We start from the raw sequence: 19,983 nt of genomic DNA on the forward strand, positions 1-19,983 counted from the left end.
CAATAAGTTCTACAAGAGTAGAAGCAAAGAGAGAAGTTCCAAGTCAAGGTCCTACAATGACAAAAGATCTTCTAGTCATGATCACAATTGCTACAATTGTGGAAGACCCGGACACTACTCTAGTGAGTGTACGGAAACCTACAAAAGAAGAGATGACTCACCTAAAAGGAGAAGTAAAAGAGAGGAATCTGAAGGAAATATGCCCTAGAGGCAATAATAAAGTTGTTAATTTATATTTCCTTATTCATGATAAATGTTTATTATTCATGCTAGAATTGTATTAACCGGAAACTTGATACATGTGTGGATACATAGACAAAACATTGTGTCCCTAGTAAGCCTCTACTAGACTAGTTCGTTAATCAAAGATGGTTAAGTTTCCTAACCATAGACATGTGTTTCCATTTGATGAACAGGATCACATCATTAGGAGAATGACGTGATGGAAAAGACCCATCTGTTAGCTTAGCATATTGATCGTTCAGTTTTATTGCTATTGCTTTCTTCATGTCAAATACATATTCCTTCGACTATGAGATTATGCAACTCCCGGATACCAGAGGAATACCTTGTGTGCTATCAAACATCACAATGTACTGGGTGATTATAAAGGTGCTCTACAGGTATCTCCGAAGGTGTTTGTTGGGTTGGCATAGACCGAGATTAGGATTTGTCACTCCGAGTATCGGAGAGATATCTCTGGGCCCTCTCGGTGATGCACATCATAAGAAGCCTTGAAAGAAAAGTAAATAATGAGTTAGTTACATGATGATGTATTACGAAGCGAGTAAAGTAACTTGTCGGTAACGAGATTGAACTAGGTATGAAGATACCGACGATCGAATCTCGGGCAAGTAACATATCGATGACAAAGGGAATAACGTATGTTGTTATGCGGTTTGACCGATAAAGATCTTCGTAGAATATGTGGGAACAAATATGAGCATCCAGGTTCCGATGTTGGTTATTTACCGGAGAGGTGTCTCGGTCATGTCTACATAGTTCTCGAACCCGTAGGGTCCCCACGCTTAACGTTCGACGATGATTTTGTATTGTATGAGTTATGTGATTTGGTGACCGAATGTTGTTCGGAGTCCCGGATGAGATCACGGACATGACAAGGAGTCTCAAAATGGTCGAGAGGTAAAGATTGATATATAGGACGATAGTATTCGGACACCAGAAGTGTTCCAGAGGGTATTGGGTACATATTGGGTCACCGAAAGGGGTTCCGGGCACCCTCGGCAAAGATATGGGCCTTATGGGCCAAGAGAGGGACGGACCAGCCCACAAGGGGCTGATGCGCCTCCACGTAGGCCGAAATAGGAGGAGAAGGAAAGAGGGGAAGGGAGAAGGAAAGGGGAGGATTCGCCCCCTTCCTTCCCTCCCCCTCTCTCTTTCCTTCCTCCCTCCGGTAAAAAGGAAAGGGGGGCCGAATTGGGAGGATCCCAAGTAGGATTCCTCCTACTTGGGGCGCCCCTTGGATGCCTCTACTCCTGTCCAACCTATATATATATGAGGGGGGCACCGCTAGAACACACAACAACATTTGTTAGTTGTGTGCGACGCCCCCTCCACAGATTACACCCTCAGTCATATTCTCGTGGTGCTTAGGCGAAGGCCTGCGCGGATCACTTCATCATCACTGTCACCACGCCGTCGTGCTGACAGAACTCATCTACTTCCTCAACATTTTGCTGGATCAAGAGTTCGAGGGACGTCATCGAGCTGAATGTGTGCAGAACTCAGAGGTGCCGTATGTTCAGTACTTGATCGACCGGAACGAGAAGAAGTTCAACTACATCAACCGCGTTGTCAAATGCTTCTGCTTTCGGTCTACGAGGGTACGTAGACACACTCTTCCCCTCTCGTTGCTATGCATCTGCTAGATAGATCTTGCGTGAGCGTAGGATTTTTTTTGAAATTGCATCCTACGTTTCCTAACAGAATCACCTCCAAGAGAGAGAATGAGTATAGATGATCGTTATGAATGAAGACCCTCTCGTAGAAGCAAGGATTCAGAAAGGAAGGACAAGTCATCAAAGAGATACATAAGATGAAGACATCAAGCTCATGTTAGTGAATGTGTATCCGGTTCCGACTCCGACAACTACTCCGAGAGAAGTTATCACTCCGACTCCGAATATACTCAAGATGAAGGTGTTGCCGATCTTGCACTTGTGCCATACAACTCCTATGACATGTCCGATTCACCAAATGAAGGAATTGGAAGATGCTTCATGGCTAAAGTCCCAAAGGTATCACACCCCGAGTATGTTGATTTCAATAGTGATGAAGATGATTTGCTAGGTGATGATGATTTACTTGTTGACAACACTAGTGATGAAAACTATGATGAAATTGCTATTAATCATGCTAATCAAGATAAAACGAATGACAATGATAAGAAGGAGATTGAGTTTCTAACTAAAGAACTAAACACTCTTGAGTTAGCTCATGAAACTACCTTAGAGGATCATTGAGAGCTTTTAAAGACTCATGAGAAGCTACGGTTTGAGAAGCTCAACCTAGAGCAAGAGCATGGGTTCTTAAAAGCAATCAATGATGATCTTCGAAAGAAAAGTTCTTCTTACATTGCCAAGCATTTACTCTTGTCTACTTACATGCCACAAGTAAAATCTAGCAACAAGAGCAAGAAAGATTCTTCTTCTAGTAGTAACAATAATCATGTTAAATCCAATATTGTTGCTTCTAGTAGTTCTCTTGATTCCACTAATGATTCTCTTAGCCAAGTTGCACTTGAGCAAGAAAATAGCTTATTGAAGGGAATTATAGATAAAAGTGTTTACAAGAGCCTTGCCGGAAGCAAGCAATTTGAGGAAATTGTACGCAAGCAAGGAAGGCACCGGAAGAATCAAGGTGTTGGTTTTGAACGGAAGTTCAATGCCAATGGAGCTGAGTGGGAAGAAGATCAATACCCCAAGACGAAGTTTGTTCCTCAATAAGAGAAGTATGACCCTACTTCTTTCAAGGGAACACAAGCTCAAGATGATCTTCCACCACAAGACCACAAGCTAAAAGGCAAGGACAAGCTTCAAGAAGAGATTGATTCATTTGAAGAAGCTCCAAAGGCCTTGGTCAAGTGGGTTCCCAAGACTACATCAAGTTCTACTTCATCAAGTACGACTACAACTCCAAGGATTCTCATCAAGTTGATGTGGTTTCCAAAGAAGAATAACTAGAGAGTTCTTGAGGGTGACTCCTCCAAAATACTTCACTCATATTCATTTTGGCAAGGACAAGTGCAATCAACTTCCATATTTTGCACTAGTTCAAGGAGTCACAAACCCTCTTGTTGGTAAGACAAGGGACAAGGTAACCTAATGCTTTCATGGACTAACCCATGTAGGTATTGAGAGTGCAACTCACTCCAATGGATTGCTCCAAATGATCTACATCAACATTGAGCATCCACATCTGCAACACCTACATGAAGTCATCATCGACAAAACCCAAGGTTAGTTCATCCCTCTTAGGGGGGATATCACATCTAGGGGGAGCTTTGCTCTAAGAATTGAGCTAAAGCAACTCAAATGATGTGAACACAACAATGCTTTATGTAAAAGTGGTAACCCCACTTGTGCTTAAACGATGAGTATGACCTACGACCAAATGTTCTCATTTGACTCCTCAGTCAATATACTCATACATAGATGACCTAGTCATCGCCAATTGCTTGATAGATGCTAGAGTGTTTATGCATGCTTTGCCACATATTTCATTTGATATCTTATTGTGTGAGCATGTTGGTTGCATAATTTTCTCCATTCGAGGACATCCATTTGTAGCTTTGATTGTTTGGTTTTTCTTTTTGCCAAATGGATGGACATGAATTCCTAAGTACTCCCTCTAGCTATCTATGCTTTTCTCGTCTCAAACTCCATTCATGCTACATCACAAAGCTTGAACAAGTCGAATTCGTACCCTCCAGGTGAGGAGCACTCGGAGCCACCGATCCGTCAAGGGCTTAAACTTCCAAAACCTCTTAATGCATCTCGGTCAGACCAACTCATCACACTCGGTCTCACCGAATTCATTAAGTTGATCTAGGTTTTCATCTCGGTGCAACCAATTTGAACAATTCGGTCACACCGAGTTGCTGTAACTGCTAGCAGTTTTGCATCTCGGTGCCTCTGAGTCATTCCACTCGGTCACACCGACAGTGACTGGGTATATATACCGCGGGTTGAAATTTTTGAAATTCCTCCAAACCACCCGTCTGCGCCTCCCAGCTCCACCGCCCCCTTGGTCTTCGGATCATCTCTGTCATCGCAGTGTCCTCCTGCCGCTGGTCTCCATCACCGTCAACAGAAATCTCACCGCCGTTATCGCCGTAGCGAGTTCGTCGCCAAGTTAGGGTACTAGCTCAACCTCTTCGTGCATTCTCTTTTTCTGATTCTTGCACAAAGATCATTGCCATTATTCTTACCACGAATGAGATCAATCTATCCACCGAAAAGTTCCATTAGAATAGATTTGATGCAAAAACTTAGGGTTAGGTTTCTGCCGAACTCATCTCGGACCGTCCGATCTGAGGATCTCGGTCTCACTGATTTGGCTCAGGCCATTGCACAAGTACATCTCTGTCTGTCCGAAGGGTACTAATCGGTGTGACCAAAATCACTTACTCTATGAAACCCTAGCATCTCGGAGTCACCGAACCGCATTTTGGTCTGACCGAAACTGCATGTTTAAATTCTGTTATTGCTTAGGTGTGACCGAGTTTGTCATATCGGTAGCTCCGAAATGCTTTCTGCAGAAAACTAAAGTTAAGTTTTTGTCTCAATATTTTTGCAAAATAGTTGTGCTTTGTGATGCTCGTCCACTCTACCTATACCTATCTATTCACATGGTCAGTTCCTGAGATGTCAGAGGGCAGTGACAGTCAGAACAGGTCTGAGGAGCAAGTGAATCTTAGTGAGGGCACTAGTCCCTCCAACAGTAGTTATGATGATGGTAGCAGAAGCACTCCAAGCAACTTGCCTAAGGCTGCTACTAGGCAAAGGAAGAAGAGAACCTCAAAATCTGAGGATGAGGATTTTTTTGTTGAGGAGGAGGTCACCTCAAAGAAGAAAGTGCTCAAGAAGGTGCATGCTGCTGCTGCCACAAAGCCTAGTATGGAAAAGAAGGCTCCTGCCAAGAGAAACCCTATGTCTAAAGCCAGATCCTCCACTGAAGGAACTATGGAGTTCACTCTTGAACCAAGAGAGGAAGAGGCTGCTGGAGGAAAGAAGAGGAAGGAGAGAGTGAGGAAGACTGTTGCGGCTGCTGGAGGAAAGAAGAGGAAGGAGAGAGTGAGGAAGACTGTTGCCAGCGTCATTGGCAGATCATCTATGATGAGAGATTCAGATTCATATGATGAGGAGGAAGAGCCAACTGCACCACCTCCAAAGACTCAGAAGCTCATGGGGGATGCCATAAAGTCTGGGGCTGCTCCATCTAAGCCCAAGACAGCCCCCAAGCCTCCAACTCAAGCTCAAGCTCCAAAACCTTCTGCACCCAAGAGATCCACCAGAAACATCCCTGCTACTAAGAAGAACAAGGCCCTAGCGCCTGAAGCTCAAGAGGATGAGGAGCAGCAAGTGCTCAGAAAGTTGAAGCGAAAGATTCCTGATCATAGTGATGATCATCCTGTTGCTGAGAACATGAAGGAAAGAAAGGATGCATGTCTGAGATTGTGGAGACAGGCTGATCCCTATGCCACCAGGAGAAGGACTGCTATAGATTATCATTTCCATACCAAGGAACAACGGGACTTCTATGAGACTATCTTGCTAGACAAGAAGCCTATTGTCAGTGATATGAGATGGGTTGACTGGAAATACACCGATGACAATGAGGAATACTTCCCAGGTGTGCATGAGAGCTTCAAGGTGAATGAAATGGACAGGTTTATTGGTCAAAAGTTGAAAAAATGGAATGATGAAATGATAATGCAATTCTACTTAACAGCTCATTTCTATCCAGATGGCAAGATTGTTTGGATGACAGAAGGAACCATATATCAATCTACAATTTCTGAATGGGCCCAGTTGATCAATGCCCCTAAGGAAGATGAAAATGACATGGATGTATATGCCAAGCCAAGGAAGGACCACAACTCCATGGTAAACATGTACAAGACTATCCCAGGTGATGCTTGGAGACTCACAAGCTTGGTTCCATATATTATCTGCTGTCAGGATTGACCACCATCAACACCATCTTGAGGCACACTATGTTTCCCAAGTCAGGAGATCATAGGATGATTCGTGGTCACTCCATCAACTTGCTCCACATGTTTGATGTGCCACAAAAGTTCAAAGTAATGAGTTTGATAGTTGAAACAGTGAAGAGAACTGCAGCTGATCAGAAGAGATCATGTGGACATGTCCCTCATATACAGATCTTGATCAACTCCAAGATGGGAACATGGACATATCTTCTTGATAAAGAGCATCTTCCCCTAAGGCCAGAATTTGAAGAAAATGAGATTGTCATGGATGAATCTCATCCAACTAGTGCAGAAGCCCAAGAGAAGAGAGAGAGAGAGAGAGAGAGAGAGAGAGAGAGAGAGCAAAGGCCGCAAAAGCAGCAAAGGCAGCAAAGGCAGCTAGTGTACCATATGCTTCACGAGTGATGCTCAAGACCAAGAAAGATCAACTCAGTTATCTGCTTGAGGCTATTGTGAGGATTGAGGAAGACTTGGCCACCCTGACTCGGAATCAAGAAAGTCTTGAGAGGATCATTGAGACCAAATTCCATGATCTAGATGTGAAGGTCACAGAGATCCATACTATTGTGGAGAAGATCTAGGAAGAAGTTGAGGATAGGAATGACAGACCTACCACAAACACATTTCAGAGAGTGCCAAGGGCACAAAGGTCTGCAGCTGTGCCAGTTGTTAGTTACACCAGGACTACCATTTCAGCACCTGCAGCAACTGCCTCAGTCATCCCTCCAGTTTCAACTCCTCCAGCTCCTTAGACATCTTCAGAAGCGTTTGCAGATGCTGTCCTCTCCACACCTTCTACCCACACTGGAGCAACTAGCCAGAAGATCACTTCAGGAGCTCCCGGAGATCGTGCCTAGAGTGCCGCATAGCACTATGCATTTTCAAGATTTTTGGTAACTTGTTGCCAAAGGGGGAGAAAGTGTATAGATCATTACGTTTCGAGAGAGAGAGAGATAGAGCGTTTTGCCTTTTGTTGCCTCTTGATACATCTCCAACGTATCTATAATTTTCGATTGTTCCATGCTATTATATTATCCATCCTGGATGTTGTATATGCATTTATATGCTATTTTATATGATTTTTGGGACGTACCTATTAACCTAGAGCCCAATGCCACTTTATGTTTGTTCCTTGTTTTTGAGTTTCGTAGAAAAGGAATATCGACGGAGTCCAATTGAGCTGAAAATTTACGATGATTTTTTATGGACCAGAAGAAGCCCCCGAAGCAAAAGAGTTGGGCCAGAAGATCCACGAGGCCTCCACGAGGGTGGAGGCATGCCCTACCCCTTGGGGGCGCCACCCTATCTTGTGGGCCTCGTGGACCCCCTGACTTGTTCCCAACGCCAAAATTTCCTATAAATATAGAAACTCCCAGAAATAAACCTAGAACGGGAGTTCTGCCGCCGCAAGCCTCTGTAGCCACGAAAAACCAATTGGGAGCCCGTTCCGGCACCCTGCCGGAGGGGGAAACCATCACCGGAGGCCATCTTCATCATCCCGGCGCTCTCCATGATGAGGAGGGAGCAGTTCACCCTCGGGGCTGAGGGTATGTACCAGTAGCTATGTGTTTGATCTCTCTCTCTCTCTCTCTCTCTTGTGTTCTTGATTTGGCACGATCTTGATGTACCGCGAGCTTTGTAATTATAGTTGAATCATATGGTGTTTCTGCCGCTCTACCCTCTTGTGATGAATTGACTTTTACCTTTGAGGTTTCACTATTATCGGATTGAATACTATTATGGATTTAAGAACACTTGATGTATGTCTTGCGTGGGATACCCGTGGAGACAATGGGGTATTCTATTGATTCACTTAATGTATGTTTTGGCACTCAACTTGTCGATTCCCAATGTGACATTGGGGTAATCTATGCATAGGGGTTGATGCACATTTTCGTCCTTGTTTCTTCGGTAGAAATCTTGGGGCACTCTTTGAGGTTCTTTGTGTTGGATTGAATATTATGAATCTGAAATTATTTGATGCATATCGTATAATTGACCCATGGATACTTGTGGTAACATTGGAGTATCTAGGTGACATTAGGGTTGATTGATGTGTGTCATATGGTGTTATTTTACTACGAACTCTAGCGCTGTTTGTGACACTTATAGGAATAGCTCAATGGATTGATCAAAAAGAATAACTTTGAGGTGGTTTCATACCCTACAAGCAATTTGATCTTACGTTCTTTGATAGAAACTTTTGAGTGATTCTTTGTTGCACATTGAGGGATTGTTATATGATCCAATTATGTTATCATTGTGGAGAGAACTTGCACTAGTGAAAGTATGAACCCTAAGCCTTGTTTTCAAGCATTGCAATATCGTTTTGCTCACTTTTACCACTTACTACCTTGTTGTTTTTATATTTTCAGATTTTAAAAACCTATATCTACTATCCATATTACACTTGTATCACCATCTCTTCGCCGAACTAGTGCACCTATACAATTTACCATTGTATTGGGTGTGTTGGGGACACAAGACACTATTTGTTATTTGGTTGCAGGGTTTTTTGAGAGAGACCATCTTCATCCTACGCCTCCCACGGATTGATAAACCTTAGGTCATCCACTTGAGGGAAATTTCCTACTGTCCTACAAAACTCTACGCTTGGAGGCCTAACACGAGTCTACAAGAAGAAGGTTGCGTAGTAGACATCAAGCTCTTTTCTGGCGCCGTTGCCGGGGAGGTGAGTGCTTGAAGGTATATCTTTAGATCTTGCAAATGAATCTTTTAATTTATTGTTTTATCACTAGTTTAGTCAATAAAAGAAAACTACAAAAAACGGAATTGAGGTTGCCCCATATGCTTCATCTTTATAATGTCTTTCGTGAAAATAGTGGAAAGGAGAATTGTGCACAAGTATTAGAGGAAGAAGTCAATAAAATGTTTGTCACTAAATATTTGAATGATGAGCATGATTGCAATGTTGTTAGTATGAATTCTTTGAATATCCATGATGCTAATGATATGCAAAGCCATAACCTTGGGGAGGCTATGTTTGATAAAGATGAAATTTTTTGTCCCCCAAGTTTTGATGAGCAAATTTATTATGATGAAAGCATGCCTCCTATTTATGATGATTATATTGATGAAAGTGGGTTTGGAAGAGTGTCAACTCTAGGTAATGATCCCACTATTTTGGAGGGTGTTGAACCTTATAATGTTTATGAACGTGGATTTGGAGAGGTCATGACTTTATTTAGTGATGAATCCATGCTACCTCTTGAGCTTGCGATGGTTTTTCCCTTGAAGAGGAAAGGGTGATGCAGCAAAGTAGCATAAGTATTTCCCTCAGTTTTGAGAACCAAGGTATCAATCCAGTAGGAGACTACGCAACAAGCCACCGAATACCTGCACAAACAAAGACCAACTTGCAACCAACGCGACAAAGGGGTTGTCAATCCCTTCACGGTTATTCGCAAAGTGAGATCTGATAGATGGATAAACAGTAAAGTAATAATTTTGATATTTTTGGTTTATGGAACGAAAATTAGAAGATTGCAAAGTAAGGGAACGACGACAGAAATTGGCAAGTTGATGGGAAACTAATATGATGTAAAATAGACCCGGGGGCCATAGGTTTCACTAGAGGCTTCTCTCAAGATAGAAATTATTACGGTGGGTGAACAAATTACTGCTGAGCAATTGATAGAGAAGCGCAAAGTTATGACAATAGCTAAGGCAATGATCATGAATATAGTCGTCACGTCCGTGTCAAGTAGACCGAAACGATTCTGCATCTACTACTATGACTCCACACATCGACCGCTATCCAACATGCATCTTGAGTATTAAGTTCATAAAGAACGGAGTAACGCCTTAAGCAAGATGACATGATGTATAGGAGTTAACTCGAGCAATATGATGAAAACCCCATCTTTTTATCCTCGATGGCAACAATACAATAAGTGTCGATTCCCCTTCTGTCACTAGGATTGAGCACCGCAAGATTGAACCCCAAGCTAAGCACTTCTCCCATTGCAAGAAAAACCAATCTAGTTGGCCAAACCAAATCGATAGTCCGAAGAGACTTGCAAAGATATCAAATCATGCATATAAGAATTCAGAAGAGATTCAAATAATATTCATAGATAAGTTGATCATAAATCCACAATTCATTGGATCTCGACAAACACACCGCAAAAGAGTACTACACCGAATAGATCTCCAAGAACATCGAGGAGAACTTTGTATTGAGAATCAAAAAGAGAGAAGAAGCCATCTAGCTACCAGCCATGGACCCGTAGGTCCGAAGTAAACTACTCACGCTTCATCGGAGAGGCGATGGTGTTGATGCAGAAGCCCTCCGTGATCGATTCCCCCTCCGACAGGATGCGTGAAAAGGCCCCAAGATGGGATTTCGTGGGTACAGAAGGTTGCAGCGGTGGAAAAGTGGTTACATGGCTCCCCTGGATGTTTTTGGGGTATAAGAGCATATATAGGCGAAAGAATTAGCACTGGTACAATGATGTGCTAAACAAACGATTTTAACCTCTTTCCACGATGGCATTTGGAACCGTCGCCAAGTGAGTGTGTGCGATAGGGTGTCCTTCCCACACGACCCAGAAATCGTCGGGGATAGGCCCTCTTGGGACCCAGGCTGGGGCCGTGTGCGATCGGGTGAGGCATCGAAACCCAATCATTTCTGTAGGTGGTATGTACATCCCACACGGTAATCTGAGAAAATCATTTCCGTAGGTATGTACATCCCACACGGTGAATCCCAGAAAAACATTTCCGTAGGTATGTATGTCACACATAGTCAATCCAAGGAATTCGTTTATGTTCTTATGTACGTCCCACATAGTCAATCCAGGGAAACGTTTCAGTTCGTACGTATATCACACATAGTTCTTTGTGTGGAAACGTTTGTGCAAGATGGCCTAACGCAAACTGTTCGCTACCGAAAGCCGTGTGTGATTGTTAGTTGATCGAACACGCCTACTTTCTAGAAACCGTGCGGGTTGTTTGAGTTCATCGCCCACGGTGCTGTCTGAGTAACCGTCTGCAATAGAAAACCCCAATAAGCAGGGTAATTAGCCTATTATTGATAATCCGTGTACTAATCAAACTGATATTTCTTATAAAACACGCCAGATATTTCATATCCGTACAAAAGCAACCAGGATTTCATAATCGAATTACATCAGATAGCTTCGGCACTCAGTTACGCAATTACACAATAGCACCAAGTTTCACATGCAGCATCAAAAACCTTTGGAAAGTAGCATCATGCATGGTAAATAGACAGATAAATCTCATCTGGGAAACTACAGAAGCGGAAGGCAAATATTGAGCCTTCAGTGATGTTGAATGTCCTTGCAACTTTAGGCCAGTGGCTATGGATAATTTCCCGTCCAACCTTCGTCCTCTTCAACAAGACTTCAATATTGTATCATGGTTGTTGAATGAATACCTTCCTCGCCTCTTGACCATCCAGGTGGTTTGAGAGGTAATCATCGGTGAACTGCTTTGAAAAGTACTGAAAACAAAGCTATGCATAAATCGCCGTTGTAAATTTTGAAATGGCGCAAGGGGTAAAAACAAGGTAAAAGAGTTGGTACCATCCTATAGTTGACTGATGTCTTCTTCATTGTGGAAATAAAGATCTTGTTGTTATTCATCACAAGTTTCTTCATCCTAACAATCTTTCTGAGTTTGTTGACTTGACTGATATTTATGGACATCTCATTTCCCCATATGCAAAATGGGTCGAACAGTGGGTGTTAGGGATATAGTTACTAGAGGTAAACCGGCTAGGCATGGCCGGATTAGCTCCATGAAGATTGAAGCCCATGAAGATGAGAAGATACTGGCGCTTTAAGAAGGCCCAAGGCCCAAAGACGGATTAAAGCCTGTAGATGTGAACCGACTTTATCATGTAAACTTGTATTGTAAGTTAGAGGGAGAGAGACCGAGCCGGACACCTCTATGATCCGGCCTCGGGACTCTGTAAACCGGCGGGCGTCAACCTGTGTATATAAAGGGACGACCCGACCACGGTTTGAGGACAGAGAAAGAACAACTCGAGGGCCAGCCAAAGCGGATTCGCTCCCTGGTCATCGAAACCCTAGCAATACCAATCACAACTAGACGTAGGCTTTTACCTTCATCGAAGGGGCCGAACTAGTATAAATTCTCCGTGTCCCCTTGTCCGGTTTAACCCCTCTAAGCTAACCCGTTTTGATGGCTCCACGACTAAGTCCTTTCACGAGGACATCTGCCGTGACAAACCCACGACAGTGGGTCTAAGCCTCTGACAGCAGGACCTACATGTGCAAGACCAAACTGTAAGAAACCTAAATATTAGAATGATTCCTGCAACTGCACAACAATGTGCTATTAGCCAAAGGACCCTGCTTGAACAAACCTCGATGGTAAACCGCAGTGTCTCCCATTGTTTCCCTGCAACACACATAAGGAAGATCTTGATCAGGTTAACTGAGAGTTGACATACTATCAATAGAATATGTATTGAGTACAGACAAATTCGATTGGTGTCACATGCATAACAATACAAAATTGTACCCACAACAAATGAAAATCAAATTGCAGAACTGAACCAAATAGTCAAATGGACAGCAGACCAAATGAACCAAAATAGTTAACTGAGCATGGCATTGCACAATAGAAACATGTACTAGAAGATAAGACAGTTAACAAAACAAAGAATGCTTGAGAACAGTACTATGAAATATAGCAATTGTTGGACCAAAGTGTTAACTGAACATTACATTTCAGAGGACCAAACTGTTAACTGAACATCAGATTGCATATTAACATTACAGAGGACAAATCACTAGAAGGCATTGGCGGTGGCCTCGAGAAAACATCACGAACTGTATTTTAAAGTAGACAACCACGTGGCGGTGTCGACGGTGGCCTCGAAGATGAGGTGCTCCTCCAAGCTCTGGCGGTCGACACGCATGGCAGCCATAGCGACCTCGTTCGCGCGTGCGGTCGCATGCTACTTAGCTCCACGTTATACTACGTGTAAAATGGCTGTGGGCGGCGCTTAATTGGAGGAGGGGGGCAGTGATTTCAGTGGAAGGTGTCGCTTCGTTGGTCGGGGCATGTGGGACGGGAAAGGAGGAGGATGGTGTGGGTGGGGTGTGGATTACCTGACCATATCGACGAGGCCGCGCAGCAAGAAGAAGAGTCGGCGGCGAGGAGGCCACGCAACAAGAAGAAGGGTCGCCGGCAAGGAGACGGCGCTGCAAGAAGAAGGGTCGCCGACAAGGAGGCGGCACTACAAGAAGAAGGGTAGCTGGCGAGGAGGCGGCGCTGCAAGAAAGGTCGCCGGCGAGGAGGCTGAGCTACCAGTAAGCAGTAGTGAAGGTTTGAACTTGGAAAGCAAGGAGGAACAGTGGAAATGTGGTTTTTGGTAGGAGGGAGGGGGCGGGGAGATAGATATTTCCGCGGTGGTCAAATTTTTTTGCTCGGTGCCGCGAGAAACTGGAGCGAACTATGGTTCAAGCGGGGGCGGTGGACTGTAGACGACGAAGCTTCCTGCGTAAGCCAGACAAGATGGTGCGCCAAGATATTTTATATCGCATCCAACATGATTCTTTCTAGTAAACTGTTTGTGGTATACCTGAATTTTTTATTATATTTTGAAAGACAAAATGGTGTTACAGAGGGAAAGGATGGTGTTTGAATTGCTAGAACATTTACGTACAGTGAACATGCAACTAGTACATGAGTGTCGTGTTTAAATTTGGAATTATTCCGGATTCGTTTGGCACTTTTATGCATTACTTGAGTTTCTGGGCATTTAATATGCATAATTCAAATTTGAACTACAAGCACATGCTCCAATGCACCAAAGTTTGCTGAAAAATCACATGTGTTTCTTTAGGTGAATTTATAGGTCTCAATCAAGAAATGGGTATAAAATTCAAACATCTAGGTGTCGTGGCTCGGCTGGAATGATTGAGAAACTTGGTTTTCTAATTTCTGTAAATCCAAAACACGGCTAAAAATCATGAAACTTGGCATGGTGTCATGACATGGCACCAACATGCTGCAGTAAATTTTTTGACCGAATTGGGACAAGTTTTGGTGTAAGCTTCTTGCAAACACTACACCACAACACCGATGTGATGGCATGTAATCTGCCGGAAGAAGACCCTTAAGAGGGGCAGAAAAACTGCCAGGACAGAGTTTCTCCCGGTAGATAGAACTGCCACAACAACGGCTGCCGGGAATCATATTTCTCGGCAGATACAGATCTCCCAGCAGTTCCACTGCCAGGAAGCCCTGTTCTCCCGGCAGATACAAGTGTATGCCGGTAATTCAATTGCCTGCAGTTATAATAATGCCAGGCAGACGGTCTGCCCTTTACTTGTACTTACCCCGGCAGTTTTCCTGATCCGGGTAGCACATGTATATTTCTTCTAATTTCTATCCAGAAGAATTCACTCAAGATTCAATAGCAGATCTCATACACATAATGACTATATATCAGGCTGCCGGGAATCATATTTCTCGGCAGATACAGATCTCCCAGCAGTTCCACTGCCAGGAAGCCCTGTTCTCCCGGCAGATACAAGTGTATGCCGGTAATTCAATTGCCTGCAGTTATAATAATGCCAGGCAGACGGTCTGCCCTTTACTTGTACTTACCCCGGCAGTTTTCCTGATCCGGGTAGCACATGTATATTTCTTCTAATTTCTATCCAGAAGAATTCACTCAAGATTCAATAGCAGATCTCATACACATAATGACTATATATCAATACTTCAACATTCATTCAAGCTTTCAGTAGCATCCAGCTACATCAATAAACATAATTTACACAAGACCTACATGCGTTCAGTAACATCCAGCTACATCAATAAAGAGAACTGACAAAACACATATGTGAGTAGAGTTGCATCTAGCTACATCAATAAACAGAATTTACATAAGACTAAGATTTTATTTTTCTTCAAACTAAGCTAGACAAATGGTTTGAGCTTTGATGCACAGAAGGAGCCATGTCCAGGAAGACAAATTGCTTGGTCGCAACCGTTTGTTGAATAACTTCCTGCGATGTCTTCAAAATAGTAAATACCAAACTTGCCAACATCTTGTGAAACAACATTCAAAGAGTTACCATACTTGCAATGCTTTAAAGATCACATCTTAACCACACCTCCACATGATTGTGGATGTATATGGAAGACCTGCAACTAGATCAATGTGATTTGCAAGAATTTAGTTCAGAGAAGTAAAACATTAGTATAAAAAGCTAATGAAACAGATGTCAGTTACTGTATTTTGTTTTAAAAATATCTTAACATGAAAACAACATGTGTGCATGTTCAGAGATGAGAACCATGTTACAGAAAAAAAATTCCATGGGATCCCCAGTTCAAACATCAAGAACATGAGTCTTTTATCTTCATTTGGTGAAATGGATATGCTCATGTGCAAGCTCCATAAACAAAGTTTTACACATCTAGCCTTCCTAATCAATTGAAGAATTCATCACACATTGTAGTTATCTAACAAATCAGACCAGACACAACAGATTGACTAAGGCCATATAAAATCATGACAATTGTAAAAAGAAAGGAAAAGGGAGACTCTAGAACGAATTAACATGTCGAGAACTTACACAACCGAAATACTTCTGAGTATCCACCCTTAACCTACAAACCCATTAATTAAGGATATGATCTGGTTGGTTTAGTTTAGAATGGTTGAATTTATAGAATTATGAAATCAAAGGTATGAAATTTTGTAGCATTCAACAATCTCATCCTTAAACTTACGAGCTTGATACAGAACATTTTGAACAAGAGAAAAAAATAACTTTAAATATTTTCAAAGTACAAACCAGCAACATCTATGAACTATGTAACAAAAATCATAACATCAAACCAAGAGAAGATTAAAAAAACTGAACAGGACATAGGAAAGGATATGGCAGCTGACATGTACTTTTACAAGAAATCTTTCAGACTTTCAGTGTGTGTATATCTATAGCAATATTACTACAGCTGATTATAATGACAGATTTTTGACACTTCCAAGTACAAATACTAATGTATAGTAAACAGTAAGCAATAAAATGCAAGGTCAAACAATTTGTAAGCATGATATGCTTCCTTTTTCCACCAAAACTGCATGCCAAGCATAGCATGTGTATACTCATGAAACATAGCACCATGCATTGTACAATGAAATAAACTAAATAACCATAAAAAATTCACACCAAGCACTAGAGCTAATTTTGTTGGATGGTACACACTAACAATTAAAGACAGCAGATAAGAGCTCAAAATGTCACCGAAGGCCAATAGGATGTGAGCGCCTACCGCCTATATAGTTCACTATAATTTGAAGCCACCATTATAAATTAGCAAAATTTATATCGAAACTTTGGCATCTTTGTACTGGATACCATAAGTTTCCTACCAAACAAGGATTATGATCAGTCAGGCAAATACATTCTGGCTCAACATACAACAGATAGAGTAGCATACATTCTGGCTCAACATACAACAGATAGAGTAGCATGTGCCGGTACCTTAGCAATGAGCGATGGGTTAAGGCGAGCTTCATCGGCTGGCACACGTGCTAGAGCTTCAGTTTTCTGCTGTGAACTTTTCCTTGGTTCATGCCTGAGCCTGAATGAGTGTGTACAGTGCGCTGGCTTCCACGCTTGAGGCTTCCATGAGGTACAAGTGGGCAACAGCAAACAAGCCCTAGACAATGGTGCCACGAGGCCTATGCAGACAACCTATAAGATTAGGACGATCAAGTCACGTGAGACAACATGTGCCCTTCTGCAGTAAGTAAAACAAGCAATACTTCTATTTACAAGTCAGAATATGTAGTTGACTAAACATTCGTATTTTCTCTAGTAAATTTTACTAATTGTGGAAGCACTGCTTTACAACTTTAACAATAAATAAACTGTACAAAGAATGTGACAGAGACAATAAGGATACATTGTATTATAAGTATGTAATTGCTTGCGGTCCTGAAAAACATGACGGTATAATATTCAAACTGGCAAAGTTGTGTCAACTTCAAGTCACTTTCACCAACAATTCTCTGGACAGGAAAAGCATGCTCACACAAGATAAAAACATTGCAACTGGAATTTAATCCACACTAACTACTACTTCCTCCATTCCAAAATACTTGAAGTTCTTGTTATTTGCAAAGCTGCTATCATTATTAAGCAAAGAGCAGCAAACATTTCAACATATAGTCTAGTGATATGAGATCCAAAGCCGTGAAACCAAGTTGCTACATAATCATATTATTTGCAAAAGGAAGAACCTCATAAAAGAGACCTTAATTAAGAAGCATCATGAACCAGAATGAGAAGAATATCTACACATACATTTTGAGTAGTATAGAATGAGCAAATATCTCAATTCTCTTCCATGCACAAGACTTCGAGTTCTAGTGAACTCAGTTCGGTTTGTAAAGCTTGTTTCTTGGAATAACTAAATTATACATGAGATAAAAAATCAGATAGTATCAAGAAATAACTGTTCCAAAGCAAGTAGTCATACCATGATTTAAAATAGATAAATAGCTAACATAACAACTATTTCTACAAGCATAATTTTCGACTTTCAGTGTGTATCGATGGCAAGATTCCTGTTGTGTACAAAATATTAAACACTATAATGTCAGGTCAACCACTTTTTACACATGAAAAATAAGTACTGGACTTTGTATAGGAATACAAAAGAAGGCAGCAACTATGCTATTCATAAATTGCTCTATGGCAGGCAGACCAACAACTTTGTTTCATGAACTTCCCAATAACAAAAGACTAAGCTTCAGAATACACAAGTCATGCAAATGCTCAGTTCCAGTACATGTAAAAGCTGTTCTGAATTTTGAACAAATTTTTTACTTTGCTAATTAAGTTCGTCAGTGAGTATCGACATGCTTCCGCTGCTTTACCCAAAAAGTATGAGTATACAACGCGTTCTACAAGCCAAATACCTAGTTGTAAATAGGAAGTAATTAAGATATACATGATATATAGGGATGGCTCCGAGGAACTAGTACCATGAAAGAGCTGCTCTGAGAGGGGACGTAGAACCGCTGCCCGTCATGTTGCAGCCCGAACAGCACAGCGCCATCCGTCCTCCACAGCCCACGTGGAAGGTGCAGGCCCACAAAGAAGAGAACCTGTCGATGTAGATGCAACTCGCGGTTGACCTACTTGAACTCACGATCTGGTGCTTGCCACAAGCGTTCTGGAGGTTGAACCGTGTTCTGGATGCAGTGGCGCTGCCTTAGCTATGGTGGAGGGAGTCCATGGAGAGGCCGCCGGGGTCGGGCTCCTCGGGAGACACGCGACTACTCTGGAACTGGGCGAGGCGGATGTGAAGACGACGGGGAAGTGGCGGTGGAGAGGTGCACACTTGGGGTGGTGGTGATGAGGCCCGGAGCGGCCATATCCAGCAGCACCGACGACCGGTGCAGCCAGATCTGGCAAGGACTAGGCCAGGACGGTTCCATCCAAAGGCAGGCCAGCGAGGTGAGGCCGTAGCAGGGCGTGTGTGGATCGGAGAGGGAGAGGAAGAGATGTAGTGGCGGCGGCGCACGGGGAAGGGGAAGAACGGACTGCCCAGATCTAGGGTTTGGAAGGGCGGTGGTAAGGTTGTTGGAGGGATGGTCGATTTGGGGAAGAACTGCTCGGGCCGGCGGCTTTATTTTCTTTGGAGCCCAAACTTTCAGTATCTCCCGCGCTAGAGCGTGTCTGGGCCCAATGTCGCGCGCCACACAATCGCCGGCAGTTAACGGGCCGTGACTTGGTTCTCCTGGCAGATACACTGACCTGACATGTGTGTGTCATTTCCGGCAGTTTGCGTGTCCTCTTTACTCAACTTTTGCAGGCAGTTTCACTGCCCTTTAGTACTTCTCCCGGCAGTTATAAGATTCCCGGCAGAAGATTTGCCCTTAATCCGGTATTTCTTCCGGCAGTTAATTGCCCCGAATCGAGTGTTGTGGTGTAGTGAAATTAGAGCTTCTTTCAAGAAGACTCTTGGTTCCGAGAGGAACGTGTCACCTCCGTGTGCGAAACGACATACGTACACTGCCTTCTCCCGCCTTAATTTTTGTACATTGGCAGATTAGACCAAATAGAAGTATCGTGTTAAATTTTGGAATTATTTCGTGTTCGATTGGCCTTTTTATACATTAATTGAGTTTCTGGGCATTTAATGTGCATAATTCAAATTTGAACTACAAGCACATGCTCCAGTGCACCAAAGTTGTTTGAAAAATCACATGTGTGACATTGGGTGAATTTCTAGGTCCCATGCAAGAGATGGCAGTGAAATTCAAACATCTGGGCATCGTGGCTCGGCTGGAAAGATTGAGAAACATGGTTTTTAAATTCCCGTGAATCCAAAAAACGCTTGAGAATCATGAAACTTGGCATGGTGTAATACGTCTCCAATGTATCTATAATTTTTGATTGTTCCATGCTATTATATTATCTATTTTGGATGTTAATGGGCTTATTTTTACACTTTTATATTATTTTTGGGACTAACCTATTAACCGGAGGCCCAACCCAAATTGCTATTTTTTTGCCTATTTTAGAGTTTCGCCGAAAAGGAATATCAAACGGAGTCCAAACGGAATGAAACCTTCGGGAGCGTTATTTTTGGAACAAACGTGATCCAGGAGACTTGGAGTGGACGTCAAGAAACAATCGAGGAGGCCACGAGGCAGGGGGCGCGCCCACCCCCCTTGGCGCGCCCTCCACCCTCGT

At 42.7% G+C, this 19,983-nt stretch overlaps 1 long non-coding RNA gene across 1 annotated transcript; it reads right to left on the reverse strand.

Moving 5' to 3' along the window:
* Positions 1–14,971: 14,971 nt before the first annotated feature.
* LOC125532019 lies at positions 14,972–18,899 on the reverse strand. The gene is made up of 3 exons (XR_007293682.1): positions 18,267–18,899; positions 16,759–16,971; positions 14,972–15,415 (listed from the first exon to the last, which is right to left on the reverse strand). It is a non-coding gene; the product is annotated as an uncharacterized LOC125532019 (long non-coding RNA).
* Positions 18,900–19,983: the final 1,084 nt, after the last annotated feature.

Source organism: Triticum urartu, unplaced genomic scaffold, assembly GCF_003073215.2.
Source record: "Triticum urartu cultivar G1812 unplaced genomic scaffold, Tu2.1 TuUngrouped_contig_8820, whole genome shotgun sequence".
NCBI classification, from domain to species: Eukaryota; Viridiplantae; Streptophyta; class Magnoliopsida; order Poales; family Poaceae; genus Triticum; species Triticum urartu.